The sequence below is a fragment of the Phoca vitulina genome, unplaced genomic scaffold (genome assembly GCF_004348235.1).
Source record: "Phoca vitulina isolate PV1807 unplaced genomic scaffold, GSC_HSeal_1.0 scaffold2, whole genome shotgun sequence".
Lineage (NCBI taxonomy): Eukaryota > Metazoa > Chordata > Mammalia > Carnivora > Phocidae > Phoca > Phoca vitulina.
This window is the reverse complement of record NW_022589705.1, coordinates 87,711,494-87,728,065: the sequence shown is the minus strand read 5'-3', so window position 1 is coordinate 87,728,065 and position 16,572 is coordinate 87,711,494. Positions and strand designations below refer to the sequence as shown.

General features: G+C 55.1%; 1 protein-coding gene across 2 annotated transcripts in view; it reads left to right on the top strand.

Moving 5' to 3' along the window:
- Positions 1 to 16,572, top strand: part of PAX7 (paired box 7) — a 93,884-nt gene that overhangs the window by 33,418 nt on the left and 43,894 nt on the right. The gene's annotated exons all lie outside the window — the stretch shown is intronic.

The following is a 16,572-nucleotide window of genomic DNA, read 5'->3' as shown; positions in this document are numbered from 1 at the left end:
GGATTCCAGTGAGCAGCCCAGGTTGAGAAGCCTTTGTTCAGAGTCAGGGCTGGGGGAGCCACAGCTACAGGGATGTCTGGGCCGCACCCTCCCGGCTCCCACAGCCTCACCTGCAAACACGGGGGGGGGGGGGGGGGCCGCCAGCACCCTCTCACAGAGCAGTAGGGCAGATAGAAGGACAACCGACCGTGTGTGAGAAAGCACCTGGTACCTAGTAGGTGCTCATTAAATGCTTGTTAAAGTAATAATGGTTTCCATTCACGGAGCTGCTCAGAGCCAGGGGTTTTGCATACATTTACATAAGCTTTCCTCTGGACCTGGATTCCTGGATTGGCATGCTTTTCCCCAGAAGGAGGGTTGCCTTTGTCCTGGTTTTGGGCAGGCCGGTGTGTCTGGAGGCCCTGCAAGAGGACCCTGGCTGGTTCTTGTCTGGACACATCTTAGGTAACCTTTGGCCAACAGTGACTCAGCCTTAGTGGAGCCCCTTCCCAGGCCAGGCCCGTCTTCCTCAAGTTTCTTCCTGCAACATGTCAGGGCCCACGAGGAGAGGGCAAGCGATTGTGTTGGTTTTCTTTGGGGCCCTTGGGAGGGATCAGGGGCCAAAAGACAGGAGTCTCTCTTTTGCCTCCCCTTCCTCAGACGCTTTGCCTGAGCACCCAACTTCCTCCTAGATGCTAGGACTCAGAGAGGCTAAGTGACCAGCTCGAGGTCACCCAGGATTCGGACCCGCAGTGCTTGGTCTCCAGAGCCCCCTCCTGCTGGCAGCCTGCCGTTCCGCGGCAGGAACAAAGGAATGAGGTTTCTGGATCCTAAGCCTGGCCGGACATGACTCATTTCCTAGCACTTGGCCTTACTCTGCCTTCTCCTTTGTCCTCCTCCCAGGTCTGGAGCATCCTCAGACTGGGGGTGGCAGCCCCCTGGTATTGCTTCCAGCCTGACAGGGGAGGCCAGCAGGAATCCAGAGCATCTTTAGAGCTCCAGAGCCTGTCCTGACTCAGTAGCCCCAGGACGTAGCTAACATGGAGTTACTGGCACAGTCAGGGCGTACCTATCTGGGGAGGCCTGCTGTGGGCCAGACCCTGAGTGTGTCTGTGGGTCTCTGTGATTAGGGAGGGGGCCTGACCCCTGACAGCAGTATGAGCTCTTCAGCTGACCTGCTGTGTGGCCTCTGGCAAGTCACATGCCCTCTCTGGGCTCCGTGTTCTCATCTGTAAGACAATGAGATGGGGCTGAATTATCTCTTGGGTTGCTTCTAGCTTGAACGTCTGGACTCCTCTGACACAAAAAGGAGGTCTCAAACGTTAGAGACCCAGTCCATGGGGAGAAGCCATCCTAAACAGGGAGGCCAGTGTCTGCACCAGACCTGAGATCGACCCCACGCTCTGCCTCTCTGAGCCTTGGTTTCCTTATCTGGAAATGGAATAACAGTGTGACGTTGTTGCAACATTTAAATCCGCTAACGCACACATAGCCCTTCACGGTGCCCGGCACGTAGGAAGCGCTGCCTGGGAGCTGGGGCGACCACTGGTGATGGCCTCTCTGCATTCCAGAGCCCTTGTCCCTGAAGTGGCGATGCTGATGTCAGGATTCAATGCGGTCATAAGCGCCCGGGCCTTGGTGCCTGGCGCGTGGTCCCAGTTGCCGTAAGATCAGTTGTTTGCATGGGTGTGGCTGGATCTTTCTCCCACTTCCAACTCTCACAGTGGGAGCAGGGGCAGTAGAAGCGGGGAAGTGGGCGGAGGGTGGCGGTGGAGTGGGTAGCTCTTGGTTGCCCTGCTCAGGGTCCCATTCTGTCCCACACGTCCTGAGTGCCAGGCCCAGGGACCTGCCGCATCCCTCCCTGGCTCCAGCTCACGGCAGTGGCCATTCCGGCTGCCCCGGCTGCCCAGCCCTGGCCCAGGCCTCGTTCTCCAGCAAGCACCTTCCTCCATCCTCTTGCTCCCCCCTTGGGGGGGCTTTCAAATCCTAATTCATGAAACCTGCTAACTTAGAGCCCAGATCCGCAGTCCCCCCGGGGTGTCCGTCTCTCTGTCCATCTGTCCATCCATCACACGTTACTCGCTGGTCTGGCCCTGGGGCCCGGGAAGTGGGTGCCAGCCGGCTGGCAGGGGCTGCGGGCTGTGCGGACCACAGCCCACACCTGCGTGCCACCATCCACCTGGCTCCTCGTCCTATCAGGCACCATTTAAAGGGATGTACCCTTAAATGTGGAGGGCGAAGGCAGGGCGGGAGATGCCTTCAGAAATGGAAATGGGACCCATTTGTTTATAATTTACTCCCTGACACTTAACGGGAACCCGATGGGACTAATAAAGGCCCCTCACTCATCCAGCTCCTACCTCAAAAGTGCTGGAGCCGGTCCAGTTCTCTGGAGGCAAATGCATCCCGCAGCGAAGCGGACTACATCGCCCCACACCGCATGCCTCCCTCCGGCCCCCTCTCTAAACTTTTGAAAGACGCCTCACTGTTCCCAAGATCAGTTGGGGCTGCCAGGCTTTCCAGGCTGTGGGGCAGGAGGGCGGGGGGCCTTGCTTGCAAGGTAGAGAGGGGCCAGGGACTAGAATAGTCTGGGCACAAGATAGGCAAAGAGAGGGGGCCGGTGATGGAGGAGAAATCCAGTTTTCAATTTTCCTTAAGAGAAAAATGAGTGCATGAGAGACAGAATAATTTTCCAGTGTGCAGGCTGTAAGTAAAACCTCCTTGAGACATTGCGAGTTATTAAGAGGAGGAAAGAAAAGAAATTGTGAAATCAGTTTGCCTTTAGCGGGACTGTACAATGCACTCTTATTTCCAGGGGAATCTAATTAGCAGGCAGGCGGCCGAGCCTGAGAGCAATAGGAGCTAGAGGTTGGGCTGGGGGGCCCCCGTGGCTGCGTGCGAGGGGGCTGGGAGGGTAAACACTGGGCTTTGGGGAGGCATTTCCCCTCCCCGCATCGTGGGAAGCTCAGCTGGCTTGGATTCGAATCCTGCATCTCGGCTCTGCTTTATGTCTTTGGATGCGCTCGACACTCACTGGGCACTCAGTGTTGGCTTATTTCTGTCCTTCAGCCGCTGGGGTTACCAGCCTCCACACCCCCAACACGAACCCCTTCCTCATCCCCAGGCACTCTCGAGAATTCCCCTGACTCAGGATCTCCCCTCTCTCACCACTGACCCTCTGAATCTAGTCACTGGGTCCCCTAACCAGGTATCACACGTCTGGCATAGGCTGTGAGGCCACCAAGCCGTCCCCCTCCCTTGACCTCTTGCAAGATACATAAGACTCTTTTACTAAAAGATTGTATTTTGTTGTCGTTTTTCAGAAATCTGTAATAGAAAACAAATTGTCCCTGATTATAAGCACATGCACGCACATGCATGCGCACAGTAGGACCATGCCTAATGGTAGATGTGTGTCCTTCCACATTGATTCCTCAAGGCACAAGACCTTCCCATGATATCCATCCGTTTCTCAAATGCCACATCCCCTCCGACCATATGCAGCCCCAGGCCAGAGGGTGCTGGCCTTTCCAGCTGCCCTGATCAAGGCTATTTGGAGCCAGCTCAGTATGGCACTCGGGGAGAAGGGAAGGGTGCCAGGGAGGGTGGGAAAAGAAGCATTGGCATGGGAATGTTCTCCACCTTCCAAGGCAGGGGGTCTGCACGTGGGCTCAGAGTCCTGATGGACCAGAGCCCCAGTCCTGACATGGCCACATGCAGCAGCGTGACCTTGGGTAAAGCGTTGCCCTTCTCGGAGTCTTCTCCTTGGAGCTGCTGGGATATCAGTGCCCGCCAGTGTTGTGGGGCGATGCCAGTTATGTACGCCGGGCACAGTACCTGGCTCCAGGTAAGAGCATCGCTGTTTTATCTCTGTGGGGAGGACCACTTGCCTTTCAGAACTGGAAAGCCCCATCCCTCACCTCCTAGACGCCTGAATTTGCCCTCTGAGAACTAGTACATTTTCAGATTCCATCCCCTCCCTGCTGGTTTAAGGTAACTAACCTATGGCTGGCCACATTTTGGAAAAACAGCATTATTTATTCTATCAAGATTCAGCAAACTGGGCCCGGAGCAATAATTGCCCCAGGGTGCGAGTAACAGATTTTATTTTTATTGATCAAAAAAAAAATTTTTTTTATCAAAAACACATCAAACTAGAAAAGGCGTAAGCAGCAGGATCAAATTGGATTTTAACTCCCTTAAAAACTGGCTCCCTCCAGCAACCCACTTCCAAAGCCGTCGGACTCTTTGCAGGGAGACGCTTGCAGCTTGCAGTCTGGGGTTGCTGAGGGATCATCCTGCCTTCATTAAGACACCACATTTGCATTTGGGCCACCTCTGAGTGGACCAAACATCTGGATGCAGAAGGGTGAATTCAGTGGAGTACCTGTGTGTTGGTTTATAGAGTGTCAATCCTCCGGACCTCTTGGAAGGGTTCAGCTGGCTGGCTGGGGCTCTCAGCGTGGGGCCAGGTGTCTGGTGTTACATAAATCCATCTCTAATGAGACAGTTGTGCAGGATGATCCTAAGCCACTCACCAATAGTCACGTTGGCTTGAAGAACAAACTGTCACAGGCGTCTGTGGAAATGTTCCAAGTTATTGCATGGATCTGGGCACACAGGAAGAGGCCACGCATTCATTCACCCTCTCGCTCATTCATTCATTCAGTCACAGGACAAGCATGTGTTGAGCTCTTCCCATGGGCCGAGCCCTCTTCTGGGAATTGGGAATAAAGCGGTGAACAAAACAGATTAAAAAAAAATCATCATCCTTCTGCAGCAGAAACATTGCCCCTCCAAATAATTCAAGCTAGGAGACGGGAAGATGGGTCACGGGGGAAGCAGGTGTCAGGTGTGGTCCTTGACATCAGCCTTGTAAAGGTCAGTCTCCTGATACTGTGATAACTCTTTCCCTTTGTTAATACCAGTGACAGAATCTGACTGGTGAATGCGGAGGGAAGGCTGGTGGGGGAAGGGAAAGAGGACTAGGTAGGGAGCCAGGGTGGAGAGAAGGGGTGGAAAGAGGTAGGTCCAGAGGCTGGGGGTGGGTGGGACAGGCTGGGTCCTGGTGAGGACTCCAGGCATCCTGGGCTGTGGTCTGTCAAGAATCTGATGACCCAGGGATGCCTAGGTGGCTCAGTCGGTTAAGCGTCTGCCTTCAGCTCAGATCATGATCTCGGGGTCCTGGGATCGAGCCCCGCATCAGGCTTCCTGCTCAGCAGGGAGTCTGCTTCTCCCTCCTCCTCTCCCTCTGCCCCTACCTCTGCTCGTGTTCTCTCTCTCTCGTCTCAAATAAATAAATAAATAAATAAAAATCTTAAAAAAAAAAAAAAAAAAGATACTGATGCCCTAGACACCATGGCAAGAGGCAGGAGCAGGGACCACAGAGAAGAAAGTTCACCTGCCAAGCTTGCCCCCTGGCTGGGCCCACCTTGGGCTGAGTCTTCTTCCTGCCAATCCCAGTGTGAAGAACCTGTCAGGTTTGGGGTCCGTGGGGGGCTGGGGCTGAGGGCTTGGCACTCTGTTTTAGTCCCTCCATTCTGATAAGAGGTAAGAAGAGTTGTATGCTTCTGCCTTTCCACAGAGCAGCATGGTTTTTGTGTTTGCTCTTGCTGTTTCTCTCTGAATTTCTGTAGAACAGTGGTTCCAAAGTGTGGCCCCCACCACAGCATCAGCACCACCTGCAAACTTGGTGGAGATGCTCCTTCTTGGCTCCATCTACCTAATCAGAAGCTCCCCCCCGGGGCCCCAGCACTCTGTGTTTCAGCAAGCCCTCCAGGGTCTTCTGATGGCCTGATGCTGGTCCAGAAGGTGCGAGGGAGGGGGCTTGATTTACTTGAAATGTATTTGGTGACTTTGGGGACCCACCTGGCTTGGGTGAAAGGAGGCTTTACCACTTAGCGTCTGAGAAAGGCTCCACACCTTTCTGAGTGTTTCCCAAGGAGCACCAAGATGACCGGGAGGAATTCCGTGAGAGGACACAACGCACGCTGAGCTCCTGGCACACTGGACGCCCTCAGTCAACCGTAGCCCCCTTCTTCCTTCTGTTGCTACGTTACTTGTTAGCGGTGAACCAGTAAGAGAAGAGCAAAGTGTTCCACAGGGCAAGTGTTGGTCACCTTTGAAAAACCAACCTCGCCAACCATGAGAGCAAGAGAATCACAGCATCTTGGAATCACAACTCAAAGGGGGATGATTTAGTCCTGCCCCCTTTCTTTTTGCAGGGGACTCAGCACGAGACAGCCACCCCGTCCTCCCCCCACCAGCCCTCTTCTGGCCACTCAGCCCGCCTCCTCCCACCTTCTGTCCTGTCCTGAGTTATCTTGCACAGAGACACACAGTGAGGAGTCCCAGATGAGCCCCTAGCTGCTTTCCGCGAGTATCTTTGGAAGCCAGACGTGGTGTCTGTTTCATTCTGTGCTGCACCAGCCGTGGCTGACTCGGAGCCTGCACGCGCTCAACACCTATGCGTGGAGTGGGTGGATTCCCATCCTGGGGGCAGGAGCCTGGGCAGGGAGAGAGGGCGGCAGGCCCCGGGGGCCCCCTGCTCTCGGTGGGTGCAGGTGATGGCCCTCCCACTGGCCCGCCAGCACCCCGGCACCGGGACCTGACTCCGAGCCGGTGTCTGCTTCAGGACCAACTTTTCCAGGGTTGGGGCATTCGCCTGACATAATACGTAACAGTAATTAAGAAATAAGCCGCCTTGCCCAGCTTCACAGCGATCATTTGGCTAAGTAACTACCATGGTCCAGTGCCTCAAAAATCACCATTAGAGTACGCTCCTTATGGCCATAAAATTTCTCGTTTTCTGCCTTTCATCGGCCTCCCCCTGCAATCTTCGCCTTGCTTTATTTATACATTCGTCCTCAAACAATGGCAATAAACTCTTTCCCAGAGTGTTGCAAATCAGAAATTTGTCCACATTTTTCCACCACCTTCCACTGTGGACCTGCTCTGCCTGGGAACAGCCCAGCCAGGCCAGCTGGAGAGGCCGGGTTGAGGCAGATTGATGGGAGCATGACAGGGTGGGGTTGCTGGGGAGAGAGGGCGGGGAAGGGCGGCCGAGAATGCACCATGAAAGGCCTCCGGCTGCCCAGCGACCAGCCCAGCCTGAGACACAAGGGGCCCAGGACTGGCCCGGGGAGGGGCAGGGAGGGGAGGAGAGGGATGGAGAGGGGAGGGGAGAGATAAGCCTTCTTCCCTACCCCCTTCCCCTAAGAGAAGAAGGGCCTGGGGATGACTGAGAAGCAGAATAGGAGGGTCATGAAGTCTGTCCTTCCCTGTCCCCACAAGAATCAAATAATCTCAGGCTGTCCCACACTGCACCAACGTAGAATCCCAGTCCCTTCTGGAGCTCCTCCCTACCCCCATCGATTGATCATTATTTATCCAGCAATAGGCATTTATTGAAAGCTCTATTCTGTGCCAGGAGCAGTACTGAACTCTGGGAGTGTGAAGTAGTGAGTAAATCAGATATAGCCCAGGCCCCCTTCTCAGGATTGTTCCTGAAAATCCAGGAGGACCTCTGGTTTTTAGGGGTAGGAGAAATGGTGCTCAGAGAGGGGTTCAGACTTGCCAAAGGTCACACAGCAAGTTGGAGGCAAAGTCAGGAACAAAATTCAGGGCTCCAATCCAGAGCCCCTAGTCTTTCCAACCAGCACCACAGACTCCCTGGGGACCCGCCTCTGGGCAAGGTGACCATTGCCTGATCTGGGGGGCGCTGTGTGCCGGTAGCCAGGGTGGAGGGCGCTTCTGCGGTGAATATTTGCATTTTACTCTGGAATTCCTGGAGGCAGCAATAGGTGGGGAAGTAACTCCGGTTGATGGCTTTGGTGTTCATCTACAGAGAGGAAGTCTGTTCTATGAGGTGGCCTTCCCAGGTGAAGCTTTTAGTTTCTAAGGAGGGAGGCTGGCCTCCATTAATGCCCTGTGGCGGGAGGGGTGGGGGGTGGGGGGGAGGCCTGGCTTGCTTTTCCAGTGATCCCGCTCAACCTTCACCCGTGTGTTCTAGGCTCGGCCTGCACCCCTGCCCACCTTTAAGGAAATGGTTCTCTCTCTAAAGGCAGGATTCTGAGATACCCGCTGGGTTCCACTGTGGTGGACATTCATTGCTGGAGCTTTTCTTAGTGTGAGGCTATGGGGCACCCAGTAGGTGCCTAATAAATACCTATTAGGCACATACTCCTCTGTATTCCTTGACATGCAATGTGACATTGGCTGGGTGTTGGAGTTTTCTGGGAGGCCTATTGAAAGAAAGGTGGAGGTGGGGGTAGTCGGAAGTTGATGGATAGAAATGACACAGCACAGAGTCCTGGGAGAGAACCTATGGCTCTGGGGAAGCTTGAGTCACTTCTTACTGTGTCTGCAATGACAAGGTGCGTGATTTCTTTGTGAAACCGATGGCTGCCGTTCCTACCAATGACTGTCATTAAGAACATTCTAGAATGATAGGAACCACAGCGCTGTTACCCAGCGCAGAGTAACACCCAGTTATAATAGAGAAATCAGAGTTTCCACCCTCAAGATACTCCCAGTCTTATTGGGAAAGCACGACCTCTCTCTACGCCTGAGTGTCCTCAGTTCGATGGCGGGGAGACCCCGTCCTCACGCACAGGAAGTTCAGCTAATGCTCTTCCAAGCCAGATGATCGGGTGTATTTGGGAAACAGAACAGATGAATTAAACGTTCGTCAGTCTCCAGCCGGAGTCGATGCCCAGTGCCGGGAGGGTGGCACGGGTGGCCGGCCGATGCCTCAGGGATTCAGGGAGAGCTTCATGGGTTAGGTGGACTCCTGGTCTCCAGGTGCGGCTGTGCAGGAGGGGGAACTAGGAGGTAGGTTAGAGCATCAGCCCAGGCTGCAGCAAAGGCCTGGAAGGAGCCCACGGGGCAAGGCACTCCTGGGCCCGTGCAAGGCCCTTGAATGCCCGGCTCCAGTGGGCCTCCAGGGCCAGCTGCCCGGCTTTAACCATCACTCTGCCGTGGAGTTCATTTACCCCTTTGAGCCTATAAAACGGGGCTGATCATATCCGTCCCTCTTAGGGCTTCTGCAGGACGCTGTGATGCGCTGTAGTAAAGGCACACGGTGTGGCCAGAACACATCAGCCGCTGCTAGGTTTATTCTCCTGAGGCCTTCATGCCCAGTCCTGCCGTAGGAGGCTTTGTGCGACCTCAGAGCCCCGTCTTCAGGGTCTGAGGGTCCAGCGAGCCCCAGGTGGAAGCCCGTCCTCAGGGCCAAGTCTGGAGGCAGTGGCTTCGATGGACGAAGGGAGGCAGGGGCCAGGGGTGCTGAGCCCTTTTCCATCTCTGCCTCCTTCAATGACTTGGCAACCGGCTGACCCCCTCTGCCTCCTGGAGTTCCAGCAGTGAGCAGGGGCGAGGGGTGGCAGGCAGAGCTGGGTTGGCGGACGGGCTTGACTTCTCAGGCATATGGCCCTTTCACAGTGGCTTTGTGGGGCGCCGACGGGTGGCCGGCCTGCCTTTTCCTCACCGCCATGCGGGGCAGCTTCATCTGGCCTCTGGGGCCCCAGCTGCTGTTTCCCCTTCGCTGACCTTGAGGCCTCGAGCCAGGCCTCCGCAGGCCCCGCTTCCTGAAGGCCAGGCTCCCTCTTGGGCCCTTCGTGCCTGCTCTCATGCCCCAGCGGCATGGCTTCCCTGGGCACCTGTCCTCAGTGGGCACCTTCTGCGTCTGGGATGGCCTCTCCTGGGGGAAGAGGACAGGGGCGGTCTGTGGGCCTGCTGGGGTTTGTGCCAAGCGCTCGCCATAGGAGAACAAGGGAGGGCTGACAAAGGGGTCGCCATTCATTCAATCATTCATTCACACGTGCTCTCATTCCTTTGTGTTTTGTGCCCCGCAAACGTGCTTGCCTCTGGGGGCATGCAGAGGGAGATTAAGTTCTCGCCTGGCCGGCTCAGTCGGTAGAGCATGCGACTCTTGATCTCGAGGTTGTGAGTTCGAGCCCCACATCGGGGACAGGGACTACTTAAAAATAAAATCTTTTAAAAAAACCCAGCAGTAATAATAATAATAGCTCGCGTATATTGAGCACTTACTGTATACCCAGCACTGTTATGAACCCTGGTCTTATAGTAATTCATTTAATCTTCGTGCATGACGACTCTATTATTACTTTCCTCATTTTACAGGTGAAGAATCTGTGACCCAGAGGCGGGGAGTAACTCCCGAGTCAGTGTGGGGAGCAGCCTGCGATCCCTGTGTCAGAGGCACCGCTCGGTGTTTCTTGAGAAGCAGGCACATGGCACCGCGGGGAGTGGGCACACGAGGTTCTTATTCCCAGGGATGGGTGGGGAAACGGGGAAACCAGGAGGGCAAGTGACATGCTCAGGGTCACACGGCAGCTCAGGGCATGAGCCTGGAGGACCAGCTCCCCCAGCCAGGCTCTCTGAATGAGAGGAGACTCTGGGTCTGGAGGCACAGCTGCTCGGGAGGCCGGGGGCGGGGCTAGATCCCGGCACTGTTCCATTTTAGAAATGAAAATGAAGAAGATGAGGCTCAAATGTTAAACAGCGCTGCCCAACATCTATAGCTTGTCGGGGGCGGATCCAGAATTCAAGCCCGGGTCCATCTTGACCCCACGTCTTCTCTCCCCGCCGCCCACCAGCATCTGCCCCTGGCTGCCTGAGCCACATTCCATAAGGTGGGAGCCGTTGGCAGGCTTCCTTTAGGCGCTGACATACCGAGTTCTGCTGTCCGCCCAACACCAAGCATGGCTCTTCCTGTCCTCACATGAGGTCGGTGAGTAAATGGCTGAAATAGCCCAAAGAAGAAGTAAAGAAAAACTGGTGATTATTTGCAAGATTGTCTTAAGGTCACAGGAAGAGTGTTAAAGCGGATAGTGAGCTCCTATAGCTCCTCCTTCTCCTGCCCCCAAGTCCCCTGCTTAACATGTCCTGCCCTCTCCCCTCCCCTAATGCACAGCTGCTGTCCCCCCTTCCAGAACTCCACATTTGCTGTGAATGATGCCAACAGGTTAAAGAGACCAAGTTGGAAGGACCCTCTTGACCTCTTTAGTTTCAACCTCTTGCTTTAGCAGGGAAACCTTAGTTTTGAATATCTGCACCCAAACAATTCCAGTCCTCTACAAACCCTCTCTTCTCTCCCTCATGTGACTTGTGCTTGGTTCACAATTCCGTGCAGAGACAGCTCTGGTTCCATCGTGAGACAGTGTGGCTCTGAATTCTGGCTGTGCAACCACACAGTACCATTTCAAACAGTACTACTTCCTTCTTCCTAGAGAGGCCCCCCCCCCCCTTCCTGGCAGGAATGTATAAAGAATGCCCTCTAGTGCCTGAGAACAGTACTAGGCTCTTAGCTGAGAAGTCAGGATCTGAGAACACCCCACAGGGGCTCCACATTTTGTCATGCAAATTATATACCTGCAGTTTCAAGTTTAAAAAAGGCAGCCTGGTGGGGATGGATAGGGACTTTCTGGAGAAAGAAAAGTTTTGTTGGGAGAGTTGGGAGTTGGGCCCATTGACTCAGGTGCTGGCGTAGAGTCTGACAGAAACCCCCACCTCGCCGCGGCCTCTCGACCCCCAGGAGGCCTCCTAGAAAGCAGGACTGAAGTGAACCAAGTGTGGACAGTTTTGCTGAGCCCCAACAATGAGAGCACAGAGGTGGGCGCCTCTGAGCCAGATTGGGGGGTGTGGCAACCTCGGAAGGCTTCCTGAAGGAGTGATCCCAAGCTGATCAAAAAGATCGAGGATCAAAGGAAGCTCACGTTGTCCCGGGCACTTTTATTTACTTATTCATTCAACAGATACTTGGTCATCCACTCTCTGCCGAACACTGGAGATATACCAGTGAACAAAAAAGACGAAACCACCCACCTTCATGGAGCTCTAGTGATGGCCAGGACGATGGTGGGGGTGGGCAATAAAATAAAAGAGTTAGCCCATCTGATTGTGATATGTGTGGAAAAAGGCAAAGCAAGGAAGGTGGGCAGAGGGGGCTCCCTAATATCATCCATGTTTTACATCCAGGCAGGCTGCCTCTGGAGCCTGTGCTCCCGGATGCCCGCTCTACTTTGGCCTGGACAGCGGCTAACTGCAGCCCGAGGAGGGCACCAGGAGCGTGCTCCAGGCAGAGGGCACAGCCTATGCAAAGGCCTGTGGTTGCCGGAGCAGGAGAGGGTTGCTGGAGTCCAGGGAGAAAGGAGAGGGCATACTGAGGCAGGGCCGGGGGTGCAGCAGCTGTGGGTGGGGGTGTTCAGAGCCGACGGGGATTCGGAGTCCCCCGGCTTTGGTGCTGGGCTGGCTGCATGGGAGGCACGAAGAGAGAGGAAGAGGGTATTAGGGCTGAGCGCCAGGCCTTCGATCTGGACACTGGGGTGGCAGTGCTGAGATGGGCACCCAAGAGAAGTGTGGGCAGAGGTGGTGGACAGAAGGGGCTGGCTTCCAGGGAGCTTTCACGTGGGGTCCGAGCCCTGCCTCTCTGTCCGCCCGAGCCCAGGATCCCGGGTCCCAGCGCTTGTATGGGGCCGGGCTCCCGCAGGGTTACAGCTGAGCAATTCTGCGGAGGGGCCAGGAGGGGCTCCCGCCCTGGCCCCAGCTCGCCGGGCCCCCAGCTGAGCTGTAAATGACTTTTCCATTTTCCGAGACCTGCGCCCAGGCCTGTTTGGTATTCAGGGACGCCAGGCCCACACTCGCCAGCTCTCGGCTCTGCCCGAATTACTTGATTAAAACGCATATCAACTATTATGTGATTCGTTTCTCTGCCGCAGCTCGAGCCGGGCCTATGTTAAACTGTAATAAAGACCTGGTTAGGAGGCAGCAGGGAGGGGGAGCGCAGGAGCGGCAGGGGGCGGGGAGGGCGTCGCTGGGTGGGGGTGCAGGGGTGCACTGAGAGAAGGACCCCAAACCTCAAGGCCACGGCTGGCTTCCTCAGATCTAGGAGGCCAGGGATCCTGCCTTTTGAGACACTTCATTTCAAGAGTCTTCCTCTGGCCAGAGGGAGAGCAGGGAAAGTTTGGGGGCGGGGATGGAGAACAAGCCACCTGGGCCCCCCCCCCCCCCCCGCCCCCCCCCCCCGGCCCCCCCCCCCCCCCCAGAAACGGAATTCTCCATCACCTGGCAAAACTCTGTGGGGAAGGTGACTCTCGCTGGGCTGTGAGTCCTGAGTCCTGGGTTTTCTTCCCAGCCTCGCTGCCCCAGGACCCCACTAATCATCTGTAAAATGGGGCTAATACGTCTGCTCTGTCCTCCAGGGTTTTTGGGAGAGACTGTGGTGGAACAGGGACAGAGCTTGTAAACTGTAGGGTGAGGTGCACATGCATTGGGTGATGACTATTGCTGTGTGTCCGAGTTCAAAAGGCACTTTGTAATTGTTCCGCCAAGCCCTATTCATCTCGGAAGCCTTTACTGAGTGCCTGCTGGGTGCCAGGCACAGTCTCTGCTCCATTCGGGGATCTCCCAGTCTGATGGGACCGAGAGACCCAGAAACAGGTAGTTCGGGGTCCCCTGATGAGCTTTGAGAGCCCATGAAGGGGCACAGAGACCGGCGTGGAGGCGCTCAGGAAGCCTTGCTGGGGGAGGCCCCCCACGAACTGGGATGAGCAGGAGGGAGCCCAGTGGAAGGGGGTGAGGCATTCCAAGCAGAGGAAGCTCACGGTTAAAGGCAGGGAGGTGTGAGACAGTCTGGTTCGGTCACTTAAGGATGCCAAGAGCTGGCCAGAGAAGCTGGTGGAGTGACGGTTCGTCCGCACACATGGTGGGGTCTCACTGGCATCACTGAAGCTTCCAGAGTCAACGGCTGTGAGCACCGACAGGCTTGGAAGGAGGGGCAGAGGCTGAGGTAGAAGCTGGAAAGGATGCACCCCGGGGATTTTCTATCCACTTCCATCAGCCTAACCTGGGCTGGACTTGGCCCTGAGCAGACCTCATTCCTGTCCACTCTTAAGCTTCGACAAACCATACAGCTCCCGTCACCTTCCCGTCCCTCACCCATTCTATTCTCAGGGCACTCTGAGGCTCTCTGAAGTCCTGCAGCTGTCTTGTGTTCTATGCCTGTCCTGGCCCCAGTTCATATGGAAGCCGTGTTTCCTCCATCGCACTGGGAAATGCCCAGAGTAGGGGTGATACCTCCTCCATCGGATTGGGAGCTTCCTAAGACGGAGGCTGTTTCTCCCCCATAAGGTTGGGAGGTGGGGCTGTTGTATCCTTGCTCCGTATTGGACTCCCCATATCCCTCTGTCTTGGGGGCTCTCCCCACACCTGCACCAGCCCTGTCCCTCCCCTCTTTGGGAGCTTTCCATCTCACGGCTGTGTGGGGGCAGGGGCCAGGAGCTGCTGCTGGCCAGGAGGCTGCTCCCTCATGGCCCACCCCAAATCCTCTGTTCAGTGAACGTGCTCCATGTCCAGTCTGCCCACGTGACCCCCTCCCTGTGCCCCTCTGGGTTATGCAGTGAGTTTCAGGATCGAATCCTTGGGACTAGTTGTCTTTGGCTCTGAGCCCCAGATGTGTTGGGGAAGGTGCCCCAGGAGGCCAGCTGTGTCAGCGTGGTCTCCTCTCAATGATGGGAAGCCAGGCAGCCGGGAAAGGGGAGATGAGGGGTTGGATGGGACCCCAGGTCTCTGCCTTTAGGGATGGTGTAGGCAGTGATGAAGGGAGGGCTCCCTTGTCATGTGGCGTCATAATCAGGAACAGCCTGGCAGTGGCCAAGACAAAGCAGGGATGACCGCCCAGTGGCCAAGATAGCAGGGTGGAGGGAAGGGGACCTGGGACAGAGGGGCATTACTCAAGACGGCATGACGTCCGAGCTGTGGATCCAGCCCCATGACAATGTTGCACATCGTGCCCTTTGCCATGCCAGGCCTTGGCACATGCTCTTCCCATGACCTGGAATGCCTGTCCCATCACCTAACATCTAAAAGGCTGTATTAGGTGTTTGGGGGAGGCAGGAGGAGGTTGTCCCTTGTGGAAGAGGCCTAGACTTATTTGTATAGCAGACATTTAAAACAGTTGAACAAGAACGGGGTGGGGATGGGGTGCCGGTGTGGACACTTCCTGAGAGACTTTGTGACTCAGTTTCTCCCATCTGTAGTGTGATCACATGATCACTGAGGCTCTTCCACCTTGACTCAGACTGAACGCTGTGAGCACAGTGTACCCAGCCCAAGGAGGGGGGGGGAGGGGCAGCACCTAGGAGGTGCTCTACTGATGCTCTGGTGAACAAATGAATGACAGAACACAGAAGTGCTCCCAGGAATTCCGAAGATGGAGATGGGAGGGGAAGGGGAGAGAAATTGAAGGCAAAGAGGAAAGAGAGAGGAGGCAAGAATGGGAGGAAGATAATCTCTGACAGCCTGCTTCATCTTTCCTTCTCCCTTCCTTGGTCTCCTCTTCTCCTGGCTCTCCTCCGTGCTCCCCACAGCCCCCCAGGGGCCGCAGAGGGTGCAGCTCCAGAGCCCTGACTTGGCCATTCCTTGCTAGCGTTCCCTCTGCTGGACCAAGATGGGAAAGAGGCACAGGATCAGTGGGGTTGAGAAGCCAGTTCAGTCCCCAGGGCGTCTTCAGTTCTGATGCCAAGGAGCTTGATCAAGCCCTTCCTGCAACCTCCCTGGCCTGGACTTAGCCTGATAACTCCATCCAGGGCTGAGAAGTAAGCTGGCTCCAGACTCCTGGGCTCTCTTTGCACAGGAAGCAATGGCCTTCATCCACTCCTAGACTCCAGGGTGGGGATTAGTGGGGACTATCAGGTAGGGGCCATGGCCACAGCCAAGGTCATCAGGTAAGGTCTCCTCTTCCAGCCTCAAAGGTTACTCAGAGATCCTGAAACATCCTAGGAAGGGCCTGTGTGCAGAAGTCACAAGTCCAAACCCTTCATGTTACAAGCAGGGAAACTGAGGCTCAAGGAAGGAAGGTAGCCTTCCTAGGGTCACAGTTCTGGGCATTTAGGGGTGGAGCAAAGTCTGGAGTCTCAGCTTCCTGGCTGCCAGCCCTAAGCACACACGTGTGCTCTCTGTCTCCCTCCCTCCCTTTCTTCTGGCCTTCCTCCTTTCTTTAGTTTTTGCAATATTTTCCCCAAATTCAATAGCATTGCTGTTTAAATGGTCATTTAAAAAATACTAACTATAAACAAGTGTAAAGAAAAAAAAAACAATAGCTCTGTCACCCTGAAGGCTAATGGTTGTTAATCTTTTGAGTATAGTGTTCCATAATGTGTCATGCATGCTTTTTCCAAAAGTGGGATCGATCTTTGCACACTGGTTTATACCTCGCCTTTTTCTTACAGTTAGGTGTATGGAGATACAGTTCCTGCATGGCAAAACTCTCTCATTTTGGAGAATAGAGTTCTAGAAAATTTTAGCAAATGTATTTCATCATGAAACTACTCTGAGTCCTATGTCAGGGACATCATTCCGTGTCAGTGGACCTAACCTAAATGCCCAAAAATAAGGGATTGAAAAACAAAACCAGTCATGCCCTAAAGTATTGAACCAACCCCCTAAGGCTGGGCATGGAGGTCGCCTCACACCCTCCGCTCTGGTGAGCAGTGCTGTGGGAAACATGCTCCTTGTGCTCAGGAGGGGTCTGTATGTCAATGCAGCAGTGGGTGGGAAGGTGGGCCCAAAGCA